General features: G+C 43.4%; 1 long non-coding RNA gene across 1 annotated transcript in view; it reads right to left on the minus strand.

The window, feature by feature from the left end:
- Window positions 1-4,390: 4,390 nt before the first annotated feature.
- Window positions 4,391-13,788, minus strand: part of LOC142310081 (uncharacterized) — a 47,424-nt gene continuing 38,026 nt past the window's right edge. The window contains exons 2-3 of the long non-coding RNA XR_012754080.1: window positions 9,819-9,969; window positions 4,391-4,469 (exon numbers count right to left, since the gene is read on the minus strand). This is a non-coding gene — a long non-coding RNA (uncharacterized LOC142310081). The remainder of the gene's footprint in view (window positions 4,470-9,818; window positions 9,970-13,788) is intronic.

Consider the following 13,788-nt stretch of genomic DNA (forward strand, 5'->3'; position numbering starts at 1 on the left):
GCCCCCACGCTGAGTGACAGCTGTCTCACTGCAACCAATCACAGCCGCCAGTGGGCGGGTCTATATCGTGCAGTAAAATAATTAAATAAGATTAAAAAAAAATTACGTGCGGTCCCCCCAGTTTTGCTACCAGCCAGGGTAAAGCCACATGGCTGAAGGCTGTTATTTTCAGGATGGGGAACTCCACGTTATGGGGAGCCCCCCAGCCTAACAATATCAGCCAGCAGCCGCCCGCAATTGCCGCATCCATTAGATGCAACAGTCCCGGGACTTTACCCGGCTCATCCCGAATAGCCCTGGTGCGGTGGCAATCGGGGTAATAATAAGGAGTTAATGGCAGCAGCCCATAGCTGCCATTAAGTTCTAGGTTAATCATGGCAGGCGTCTTCCCGAGATACTTTCCATGATTAACCTGTAATTTAAAGAAAATAAACACATACACTTGAAAAAATACTTTATTTGGAATAAAAGACAAAAAAACCAGCCTCTTTCACCACTTTATTAACCCCCAAATACCCATCCAGGTCTAGCGTAATCTACACAACGTCGCACGATGCTCTCAGCTCTGCTACATGAAGCTGACAGAAGCGGTCACAGACCAGACCGCTCTCTGTCAGCTCCACACAGCAACTGAAGTGAGCTGCATGATCAGCGATGACATCAGTCAGGTTACCCATGGCCACCGCCGGATCCTCCAACTGTGACAGCAAGTCGCCCGAGTTACTGAAGTGAGCTGCGCGATCAGTGATGACATCACAGGTAAGTTGCAGTCTCGGGTGGAGGACTCCAGCTGGCCACGGGTAACCTGAGTGACGGCAGCACTGATCGCGCTGCTCACTTCAGTCCCTCAGTGGATTAGTGGTCACCAGTGAGTCCTTCATGGGTGACCGCTAATCAGGACGCGACACACAGACAGAGCCGCGGTATGACAATGAAGTTGGGTGAAGTTCATCCAAGTTCATTCTCATCGCGCGACTCTGTCTGCTGTCAGCGGGCATTACAGAGCTCATTTGCCGTGGGACCGCACTGCAAAAAATGCATCCAAAACGCATGTAAAATGCTTGCAAAATGCATCCAAAATGCATGCATTTTGGATGCATTTTTTTTGCAAACGCAGTGTTTACAGTTTAGAGGGTGCGTTCTTTTCCGCACTGTTATGAACGCAACATGCGCACATACCCTAAGACTTGCCATATAGGTAGATAGGTAGATTATCTTGTCTTCTGTTGGAACAAACAATTGAGTATGTTCAAATCCAAAATCCAAAATTCTTCTTTCCCCAACTTCTGCTGTATGGGGGGTTGGTTTGAGGTCTCCTGATACATTTAATAGTCTGATAATCATTCCATTCACCCTGCCTATATTCTACTTTATTCTGCATGAATTTTTTTTAAGGTCATTTCTACAATTAAAAAAATCCTTTAATGGGCTATTTATAATAAAACGTTTTCTGAACCAAATAACCCTTTTTAGTAACACTGCATGAGGTGGTGCATTCACAGCCTGTATCACAGAATGATGTAGCAATTTTACTACAGGAATATCATAATATATGGTGTGATATTGTGATAAAAGTTAAGGGTAACCTGTCATGTCTGTAAGCGCTATTAGGCTATGTGCGCACTTTGCGTTTTTTTCATGCGTTTCCGCAGCATTTTGAACTGCAGCGTTTTAATACAAAAATGCATGCGTTTTGATTTCAAGCAAAGTCTATGGGAAACTGGGCTTTCTTGTGCGCACAATGCTGTTAAAAAAGTAGCGTTTCAGTTGCAGAAAATTTGTCAAAATGTCTGCGTTTAAAGAAGCAACATGTCAATTGTTTTTGCCATTTTGGCATCGTTTTGCTAACATTAGAGTCAATGAGAATTTTCCAAACGCATCCTAAATCAAAATCCTAGCGTTTTACATGCTTTTTTGATGCAGAAAGCATCTTTTTGACAAAATAAACGCATGCGTTTTTGACATTATATTAAGGGCATGATATGTCCCTTTACACACACACACACACAGTCCAACAATTAAATTAATGAAAATCCATAATTTAATGTTATTTTACACATAAATATTAGAACACAGTTATCATTTTAATAAAATTAGCTATTTTGTGTATGATTTTATTCATGATATTTGTAATCATTTTTTCCCTTTTTTTTCATAGTTTTTGAATGTTTAAACTTTATTTAGTAGTATATTTGTATTAAAAACGCATCTGACTTTAAGCAATGAAAAAGCATGTAAATCGTGGTAAAAACGCGGCCAAAACGCGGTAAAAACGCAAGCATAATTTTAGCATTTTTGTGGACAAAACTAAATTTGCCAAAGACAATTTCTGCCAGAGGATGCGTTTAGAACTGCAACTAACTCCATGCAAAGTGCGCACATAGCCTTAAAAGAAATGGGACTGAAAATGTGACTACCAGGAAAATTTTAGTCCTCTCGGGAGTCACCGGCTTTCAGTCATAGAGGTGTGCATGAGGTGCTGTTAGTTCCTCTTTAAGCAATGCTGTCCTGCACTTTCAGTAAGGCGACCGGACAGCATTGGAAAGTTATTAACCTGCAGATTAACTCTATATCTGCAGGATAACAGCGGGTTTTTTTCAGCACTGCAGTGGCACTTTCAACTGCCCCATTCTTATGCACTAAAATGACCAATTTCTATCAGTGTTATGGATCAGATTTTCATTAATCTGTGATCACTGTGTAAATTTTTACCAACAGAGTTTCATTAGTTTTTTTTGCATAGTGAAAGTTTTTGCAATCTTCTCCAACCGAACAAACATAAAAATCGGACAACACAGAGATTGCACCCGGATCTCATCCGAGTCCTGTCTGATTTTTTCAACGCACCCATAGACTCTTATTGGCCATGTTTGATCCCTGGCTCAGAAGAAAATCGGACGTTTCCATGTTTTGGTGCAGGCCACTCAGTCTGCAAAAAAACCACAGACCTGTCAACTTCCTCATAAACTATAATGGGTAAAATTTCTATCACAGATAGAACTCATATGTGAAAAACTGAGGTCTGAATGTGCTTAGGGCATGTGCTATACCCGAATCCATAGATTACACATTTCCCTTCAGACATAACTTACATAAATCAATTGCACTCTGGGTCACTAGAAAGCCATGATCCCTTTTATATGCATTTGTCTTTTTTAGGGTTATAAAGAAAGATATTATGTGGCAACAATGCGATACAGTTGCTTTTTTTCAGAAGTGGTTGGTTTACCCAAAATTAATTTACCTCAGAAATTAATCCAGTAATTATACTGAAATATATATATATTACTAAATATGTGCACTGTATGACATGTAGTCTGATGTAGGGTCCAATATTTCTTCTTCTGAAAGTCCACGTTTGAGGGGTAATAAACAGACATAAGGAAAATACAGTTTTCATATGTTTTTTCAGAATCTGTTGATTTGCCCTCAAAATAATTACCTCAGAAGTGGATCCTGTATTTCTGCTTTGTATTTGTAAATCTGGCCCTTTCCTCTCATGTAATCTAATGTAGAGTATGGAGTAGCCAAAGGCTGGCATCGGGTAAAGGATGGGACATTCTCATCATTCTAAGCTGGGACCAATATTTTTCTTCTACAAGTCCATTTTGTAAGAGGAAAATATACAGAAAATGGAAAATACAATTTTGATAATTGTTTTTAGAAGTACTTGGTTTGTGCTCCCAAAAATTTACCTCAGAAATGAATCCTGTAATAGTAATGTGTGTTTGTATTATTAGATTTATTCTGCTTCTTACCTATCATGTAATCTGATGTAGAATCTGATGGAGCTAAAGAATGGGATTTTCTCATCATACTAAACTGGGACCAATACATTTTCTTCTACAAGTCAATTCTTGAAGGAGAAAATATCTAGAAATAAGAAAACGCAATTACTGCGGCTTTACTTGATTTGACGCCTATAAAATTACCTCAAAATTAATTTTGTATATTGTCACCAGTACATTAACTGTACAATCCATATAGAATGTAAGCCTGCAAGGGCAGGGCCCTCTTCCCTCTGTACTAGTCTGTCTACTGTAACTTGTGTATGTATTCTCTATGTAACCCCTTCTCATGTACAGCACCATGGAATTAATGGTGCTCTATAAATTAATAAATAATAATAATAATAATCCAGAGGATATAAGCGATCTCAGGGTCTGAAGACATTCATTTGTATCTGTGCTGTACAAACACCGTAAAACCACAAAGAACCAGCACTAATTTCAATTGGAAAATGTCCATCAGAATCTATTCACAGATTTTTTTAATCTTTGACTGCCTCAGATACTCTTTGATTAAGCTTTCTATTGGTTTTGATAGAATAAAAACACGTGATTTTATACAGCAAGTTATTTTTTTCCAAAGAAGTTTTAAAAAAACATTTTGCCATTAAAAAGTAATGTTAATTCTTTGATGCGGATTCATTTGGAATTTATCACAAAGTTGTCATTGAAGTCAAAGAGCTGCAAAAAAATATAAAAAAATTATCTTAAAAAAAGAGGCGAAACACAGATTGAAAATGTTTGACATGGATTCTCTTGAAAACCACATTGTATTTTTCCATTGCAAAACACATTGTGTCCTTTGAGGTGTTTTCAGTGCAGAAACTTACTGAAATCCTCCTACAGAAGTCAAAACTCCTCAAAAAAATGGAGTTTCTGCTTAGTTTCCACTTCAAAAACTCAACTAAGGCTATGTGCACACGGTGCGTTTTTCTCGGCGTTTTTGCGCGTTTTTCGGGTGCGTTTTTGGCCTCAAAACTGCATGACTTTGCTTCCCCAGCAAAGTCTATGAGTTTTCATTTTTGCTGTCCCCACACAGCGTTTTTTTTTCAGCTGCGTTTTTGTGGTGACCACAAAAACGCAGCATGTCAATTATTCCCGCGTTTTTCACTGCGCTTTTCATCCATTGAGTTCAATGGGATGTTGAAAGACGCAATGAGAAACGCAAATAGCTGCGTTTTGGTGCGTTTCTAAGACCAAAAACGCAGCTATAAGCGCAGGAGGTGGGTAGTAAAGTGACGTGTACAGGAAGAGGATTCCTTCTGTCAGTATAGACAGAAGCAGGAATCCTCCCGGTACCGTCACCGCCGCGTCCATCTCCCGTCCTGTGCATGTATGCTGCCGTGCGGCGCCATGTACAGGCAGGAGGTGGAAGCGGCTGCGAAAACAAAAGTTAACAGTAGAATAAAAAAAAAAAAAGTTATACTCACCTGTGTGCAGCCTCGCGGTGCCATGCCCGCTCCCAGCTCCTGTCACGGTATCGCCGCTCCCGCTCCGGCTGTGTGCAGTCTCCCCGGGGCAGGACCTTGCTTGCAGGACCTGGCGATGGATCACCTGATGCAGTCACCTGACGCATCAGCTGATCGAGTCTCGGGCTGACGCGGGCGCCCGGCCGGTATCAGCGGATGCGTCAGGAGACTTCATCCCTGATTACCGGCAGCTGCTGCAGCGATCAGACGGGATCAGACTCCCGCCCCATCGCTCCGGGAGCTGCCGGTAATTCAGCACATAAGTGAGTATTATTTTTTTTTTTTTTCTACTGATGCATCTGCTGATTGTATAATCGGCTTTTATACAATCAGCTGATGTGTGATGGGATTCACATCCTTTAACCTGACACATCATCTGATCGCTTTGCCTTCCAGCAAACCGATCAGATGATATTGGATCCGGATTGGACGGCGCGGGACCCTGACCCAGGATTACTGCGGAGGGGGGTTTATTTCAATAAAGATGGAGTCACTAATTGTGTTGTGTTTTATTTCTAATAAAAATATTTTTCTGTGTGTTGTGTTTTTTTTTTATCTTTACTAGAAATTCATGGTGGCCATGTCTAATATTGGCGTGACACCATGAATTTCGGGCTTAGGGCTAGCTGATAATATACAGCTAGCCCTAACTCCATTATTACCTAGCTAGCCACCCGGCTTCAGGGCAGCTGGAAGAGTTGGATACAGCGCCAGAAGATGGCGCTTCTATGAAAGCGCCATTTTCTGGGGTGGCTGCGGACTGCAATTCGCAGTGGGGGTGCCCAGAAAGCATGGGCACCCTGCACTGTGGATTCCAATCCCCAGCTGCCTAGTTGTACCCGGCTGGACTAAAAAATTAGGCGAAGCCCACGTCATTTTTTTTTTTAATTATTTCATGAAATAATTAAAAAAAGAGGGCTTCTCTATATTTTTGGTTCCCAGCCGGGTACAAATAGGCAGCTGGGGGTTGGGGGCAGCCCGTACCTGCCTGCTGTACCCGGCTAGCATACAAAAATATGGCGAAGCCCACGTCATTTTTTTTTTTTGGGGGGGGCAGAGAAATCCTGCATACAGTCCTGGAAGGAGGATGCTGAGCCTTGTAGTTCGACAGCTGCTGTCTGCTCTCCTGCATACACTATTGGATGGAGGATGCTGAGCCTTGTATTTCGACAGCTGCTGTCTGCTGTCCTGCATACACTATTGGATCGAGGATGCTGAGCCTTGTAGTTCTGCAGCTGTCTGCTCTTCTGCATACACTAGTGGAGAATGAAGAACACATTGAAGAAGGAAATGACATCAGACCTTTTTTTTTTTTTGTTCACTGATAAAAAACGCATAAGGACGCAGTGAGCAAAAACGCAGCAAAACGCAGCAAAAAAACGCACCAAATCGCGGCAAAACGCGTGCGTTTTTTGCCGCGTTTTTTCGACGCAGGTGCGTTTTTGTGCGTTTTTAGCGGCCAAAAACGCACAAAAACGCAGCGTCAAAAAAACGCAGCGTGTGCACATAGCCTAAGGGTGCTTTCACACTACGTTTTTTTAACATGCGTCATGAACATTTTTTTGCTGTAAAAGCGGATCCTGCTTTTACAGCATAAAAACGCATGTAAACACATGTGTTATTTTGCAGGATCCTGTCACTTTAAGTTTATGGGTGGACATTGGAGTCATGTGATCGGGAGTCAGTGGAACTGAACGTGATAGACTGGGAGACGGCATCTGACAGCTGCGGAGGCTCGTAACCAAGGTAAACATCAGGTAACTTGCTTGGATACCTGATATTTACCTTGGTTATGGCATCCACAGCTGCTAGGAGCCGGGCAGCCTGCTCCCTGCACATGTAACCAACGTAAACATCGGGTAACTAAGAGAAGCGCTTTGCTTGGTTACCCGATATTTACCTTGGTTACGAGTGTCCGCAGCTCTCAGGCGGGGGAGAGAGAGGAGAGGGAGAGGGAGGGGGAGAGAGACAGAGACAGAGAGGGAGAGAGAGATTGATCACGCGAGGCTGGTTTCTGGGCATAGCCAGTAGAGCAAGTAGGATCCTGTCTATCAGCATGCCAGCGTTCACATGCGTTTGCATGCAGTATAGTCAGGATCCAGCAATTTTCAGTATTTGGACGCAGTTGTTAAAATACTGTTAAAAAACTGCAAGTCACTGGATCCTCACTATAATGCACGCAAACGCATGTGAACGCATGTTGACGCGAGTCCATTGCAAATGCATTGAAATGAAAACGCATTTGCACTGGATCCGTTTTTGCGTTAAAAAAACGTTCAGCCTATGGCTGCTTTCACTCTACGTTTTTTTAACATGCGTCCTGAACGTTTTTTGCTGCAAAAGTGGATCCAGTACAAATGCGTTTTCATTTCAATGCATTTGAAATGGACTTGCATCAACATGCGTTCACATGCGTTTGCATGCAGTTTTGTCAGAATCCAGCAACTTGCAGTTTTTTAACATTGTTTAAAAACGCTACTTGTAGCATTTTTGAGCTGCGTCCAAATACTGCAAGTTGCTGGATCCTGACTAAACAGCACGCAAACGCATGTGAACGCTGGCATGCTGATAAACAGGATACTGTTTGGTGTACTAAGCATGCCCAGAAACCACAGAGAGTGAGTTTGTTTCTTTCTTTATTTATTTCTCTCTTTCTCTCTCTTTCTTTCATTCTCTTTCTCTCTCTCTTTCTCTCTCTTTATCTCTTTCTTTCTCTCTCTTTCGTTCTCTCTCTTCCTCTCTCTCTTTCTTTCTCTCTATCTCTTTGTCTCTTTCTTTCTCTCTCTTTTTTTTCTCTCTCTTCCTCTCTCTCTCGCTCTCTCTCTTCTTCTCTCTCTCTCTTCTTCTTCTCGCTCTCTTCTTCTCTCTCTCTTTCTCCCTCTCTCTTTCTTTCTCTCTTTCTCTCTCTTTCTCTCTCTCTCGTTCTCGCTCTCTTTAACTCTCTATTTATCTCTTTCTTTCTCTCTCTTTTGGTCTCTCTCTTCCTCTCTCTTTCTCTCTCTTTCTCTCTCTCTCTTTCCCTCTCTTTCTCTCTCTCTCTTTCTCTCTCTCTTCCTCTCTCTCTCTTCCTCTCTCTCTCTTCCTCTCTTTCTCTCTCTCCTCTTTTTTTCCCCAGCGGCATCTGAATTTCCAGTCTGTCACGTTCAGTTCCACTGACTCCCGATCACATGACCCCAATGCCCGACCATAAACTTCAAGTGGCACGATCCTGTAAAATAACACTTGCGTTTGCATGCGTTTTTCTTTAGAAAAACAGGATCCGCTTTTGCAACAAAAAAATGTTCATAACGCATGTTGAAAAAACGTAGTGTGAAAGCAGCCTAAGACTTAAGGTGAAAATAGCAACAAAAAAAGGATTAAATATTCTCCAAAAATTAAGTGTTACTTACAGCAAAGATGGGCTGCAGTGTGTACATCGCCCAGGACAAAAACTATTACTTTAGCAGGATACAGTTAAACCCCCCACTAAGTGGAGGCATCACAGGTGCAGGAGGAGCAAATCACACACACACTTCCATGGAATGGAGGGGGCGATTGCTGGATGATAAAACTGCAAACTGATGGCTTGCATAGAGCGCTGTTCACACATGCAGATACACAGTCACAAGCCCGCAGCCTATTAGGTGACACCCATACTATTAGATCAAGCGGGCTGCCAAGCCGTACTTCATCTGTGCACCATACAGGATTAGAAACTCTAATATGCAAGACATAACACAAAGAGGAACTTTAGGTGAGCACAAAGTGTCAATTGTAGTTTCCTACACAACAGTCACTTAGAATGGAGGCATTTTTGGTATATTTTGGAAATTACCGTAATACACATCTATTTCGATGGTTGTGGACATAGGCAATTAAAACGTGTCTGAGAACTTTTTTGCCAAATTTTAGGCAACTTTTAATCATTGATTGATTGATTGATTGAGACACAGGTTATAAGTATTCAAATCAAATCAAATCAAATCAAATAAGCTTTATTGGCAGGACCAAATACAAATTAGTTTTGCCAAAGCAAATACCGGGGGGGTCACTCAGAAATTCCCCGTGCTGGCTACCAGTACGTCACAATCGGGGGGTAACAAGTGGGGGTCACCCCTCCTTTATACCTCCCAACCGACAGACAGAGCACGTCACGCGCTCTCTAGCGCCCCTCTTATAGTCACGCCAATTATGGAATTGCCCGACAATAAGCAAGGAGGCCGCTATACTACTTATGCCGATTATTGAAGGGTCCCCGGTGAGAGTAGGGTATATATTCCCCCGACCTCCGCGGGCGGAATATATAAAATCTCCCCGAATCTCACTGGCCTCCCCACAATAATCCTTGGCACAACTCGCTGCCACCAACCGCTTCACGGTAACTATTAGCCGAACACACAGACGTGGGATTCAAGATCGAGATAACAGAACAGCCCAAGATTAATTATATAATTTAATCGGCCGAAGCCACACTAGAAACTACAATATATACAATAGGAGATCTACAGAATATACATAGGTCAGAGTACAGTTACAATCAAAGCATGGTTTACAAACAGGCATACACAGTTCGAGCAGTTACCTTGTGCGTCTGGCCACAGGGCCTTTACCCTTGCTTAACCACTTGACTTTCCATGAGACAATTAGGACTTTAGGACTGTAATCCTATAGTATTCCAGTATGTAGAAGAAGAAATCAAAACTATTAATTCAGGTGATATTCTTCAGTGAGGTCTAAAAGAAAAATTAAAAAAAGGAGGCATTTAAAAAAAATAAATAAAATAAAATTGAATCACTCCTTTTCCCCTGATAAATAAATAGACACAATCTATGGAGATTGTTATGTAGTTCAAAATAGTAACAGGAGGCTTTCTGATTCCAAAACATCACTCAATTTTGGATCAACTATGTGAATGCTATCCACCATTTTCTTTTATTTGCCAAAATGGTGGGCCATCACAATAAAGCAGAGTTGCTGTACATACACTACAGTGATTTAATTAGGCAGAAATTGATTTTTGTTGTAATCAATGATAACCAGAGCTAACACTGGCCCCTGGAAAAGTGAAACATTATAGGACTATTAAGTATATTACAAACACAATAAGCCATTAATCACGGCACAGTGGAAATGATTTTATGGATGGCGAGATATTCCTTTATCATTATAAAGTTAAGGCCAGATGACAGTCTAAAAAAAATCATTCCAATTTTCATCCAGAAAAATGGGATAATCTTTTTCTTACTTTTCATCCGTGTGTTGTCCATGTACAATTTGTAATTAATCCCTTACAAGACCATTTACAGCTTCCTATGTTATAGAACTGTAATGTATCCGTAATAATCAGATGCTATATTGTGGCTCCGTATGGCGTCTGATTTTTTTCTTGCACCCATCCGATTTTGAAGTGAAATCGTAGCAAGTTCTGACTTTTTTCACAGACGGATTCTGTTCGTGAAAAAAGTAGGTTACGGTATATTACCACTGCCCCATATCCTATCGGTGGATTTCCTGATGAAGAAGTGGGGTGACACCTTCATTCAACTTTCCTGGATTTGTGGCGCCCTGGACAAGCCAGGTCGTCACAGAACTACACCAACACACCCCACACCCCGGTTAGGCACACCGAAGCCAAACACAAAATCCTTGTTGCCTCCCTCCAGGGGCTGATGTCCACACCAGGGGGTGGGCCAGGCGGTTGGCCCTGCCCACCGAGGAGATCACAGTCCTGGAGGTGGGAAAAGAAGTGAGTTCAGATTGAAGTCTTTGAAGTGAGAGGAAGTAAAGTGGTAGAGGAGCAGTCTGAAGGCGGTCCGGGTGTGTGGCCCGGACGGAACAGCAAGGTTGGCAAACGGTGGTGACCGTCTGCAGGAGAGGCTAATTGGAGCAAACCGTATGGACCGTGGATGGGCGGTGGCCCGGCGGTACCAGATCGGAGAGTAAAGAGAAGCCAGCACCATCCGGCAGGGCTTACGGACCCTGACAAGGCTAGGAGTCGCCGTTGAATTTGTCAAATCCGTTAGCGAAGGGAACCTCCAGGGTTTCCCAGTAGTCAAGACCCGATTGAAGGCAACCGCTCAAACTGTAGAGGGAAACACAGTCACCGCCAAGGCTACAGTTCCCAGGGCCAGAGCCTGCGGGCAAAAGGGGCTCCCTCAGCCTCCATCCAAGCTGGGGAGCGGGTTACCGGTGGGAATCCATTGGAACCGTAACACAACACAGGTGCAGGGAAAGGCAGTCACCATCAACCTGCCGGGAGGAGAAACACCGCAGCCGTCTGTGGGACCCGTCCATCCAGCCGTTTGTTTTACCGGAGACTTTGCATTCGTCATTGGCTAAGTGAGTACCACCGTGCCTGCGGCACAGCGCTGCCCCCGCGACCCTGCACCTCACCAGGCCCCGTAACCCGCCTGCCATCCATCCCTACCTCCCTCACCGGGCCCCGGGACAACCAACCCCCCTACCCACGGAGGTAAGAACCAACATCCTAGCTGCTCCCTGTCATCGCTCCCGGGATCCCCGTCCAGAGCAGCGGTGGTGTCACCAACCTCACCACAACCGTGGGTGACGTCACGGACAATATCCCTAAACCCAAACCACCCCCTTTCACTCACGGGCGAGGAACGCCGCTCGAGTCCCCAGGATCCGGCCCACCGCTCGAGCCACCACCGAGCAATAGCAGCAGCAGCAGCTGGACCCGAGCAGTGGGTGAGCGCAGTGTTCCCTCCTCCACCCGTGACAGATTATGTCATATTTTCAGCAGAGCAGTAAGGCTAGGGCCCCACTTTGCTTTTTACCTGCTTTTTTGCTGCTTTTTCAACTGCAGCGTTTAATGCCAAAATGGTTGTGTTCTGCTTTTCAAGCTTAGTCTATGGGAATTTGGGTTTCTTGTGCACACTATGCAGTTCAAACTGCAGTCTTTTTGTGGCAGAAATTTGGTCAAAAACTCTGCTTTGCAGTTCTAAACGCAAATGGCAAAAACAATTGACATGTCAATTGTTTTTGCCATTTGCGTTTAGAACTGCAAAGCAGAGTTTTTGCCCAAATTTCTGCCACATAAAAGCTGCAGTTTGAACTGCATAGTGTGCACAAGAAACCCAAATTCCCATAGACTAAGCTTGAAAAGCAGAACACATCCATTTTGGCATTAAACGCTGCAGTTGAAAAAGCAGGTAAAAAGCAAAGTGGGTCTTAGCCTAAGGCTATGTGCCCACGTTGCGTTTTTTCATGCGTTTCTGCAGCGTTTTGAACTGCACCTTTTTAGTGCATGCGTTTTGATTTCCCTGCAAAGTCTATGGGTATGTGCGCACTAGGCGTTTTTTTCACGCTGCGTTTTTATGTGCGTTTTTGTCTCAAAAAACGCACCCGCGGCTAAAAAACGCGTCAAAAACGCATGCGTTTTTGCCGCGATTTGGTGCGTTTTTTGCTGCGTTTTTGCTCACTGCGTTTTTAATCAGTGCACAATGCCATTAAAGATTGTTGATGAAAAAAAAAAAAAAAAAAAGGTCTGATGTCATTTCCTTCTTCAAAATGTTCATTGTATGCAGGAGAGCAGACAGCTGCAGAACTAGTGTATGCAGGAGAGCAGACAGCAGCTGCAGAACTACAAGGCTCAGCATCCTCCATTCACTAGTGTATGCAGTTTTTTGCCCAAAAAGAAAAAAAAAATGACATGGGCTTCGCCATATTTTTGTATGCTAGCCGGGTACAGCAGGCAGGTACGGGCTGCCCCCAACCCCCAGCTGCCTATTTGTACCCGGCTGGGAACCAAAAATATAGAGAAGCCCTTTTTTTTTAATTATTTCATGAATTTCATGAAATAATTAAAAAAAAAAAATGACGTGGGCTTCGCCTAATTTTTGAGTCCAGCCGGGTACAACTAGGCAGCTGGGGATTGGAATCCACAGTGCAGGGTGCCCAAGATCTCTGGGCACCCCCACTGCGAATTGCAGTCCGCAGCCACCCCAGAAAATGGCGCTTTCATAGAAGCGCCATCTTCTGGCGCTGTATCCAACTCTTCTAGCTGCCCTGATGCCGGGTGGCTAGCTAGGTAATAATGGAGTTAGGGCTAGCTGTATATTATCAGCTAGCCCTAAGCCCGAAATTCATGGTGTCACGCCAATATTAGACATGGCCACCATGAATTTCTAGTAATGATAAAAAAAAAAAAAAACAACACACAGAAAAATATTTTTATTAGAAATAAAAACACAACACAATTAGTGACTCCATCTTTATTGAAATAAACCCCCCTCCGCAGTAATCCTGGGTCAGGGTCCCGCGCCGTCCAATCCGGATCCAATATCATCTGATCGGTTTGCTGGAAGGCAAAGCGATCAGATGATGTGTCAGGATCAAGTGCCTGAATCACATAACACATCGGCTGATTGTATAAAAGCCGGTTATACAATCAGCTGATGCATCAGTAGAAAAAAAAAAATAATACTCACTTATGTGCTGATTACCGGCAGCTCCTGGAGCGATGGGGCGGGAGTCTGATCCTGTCCGATCGCTGCCGGAGCTGCCGGTAATCAGCTGATGAAGTCCCCTGA

The sequence above is a fragment of the Anomaloglossus baeobatrachus genome, chromosome 5 (genome assembly GCF_048569485.1).
Source record: "Anomaloglossus baeobatrachus isolate aAnoBae1 chromosome 5, aAnoBae1.hap1, whole genome shotgun sequence".
Taxonomy (NCBI): Eukaryota; Metazoa; Chordata; class Amphibia; order Anura; family Aromobatidae; genus Anomaloglossus; species Anomaloglossus baeobatrachus.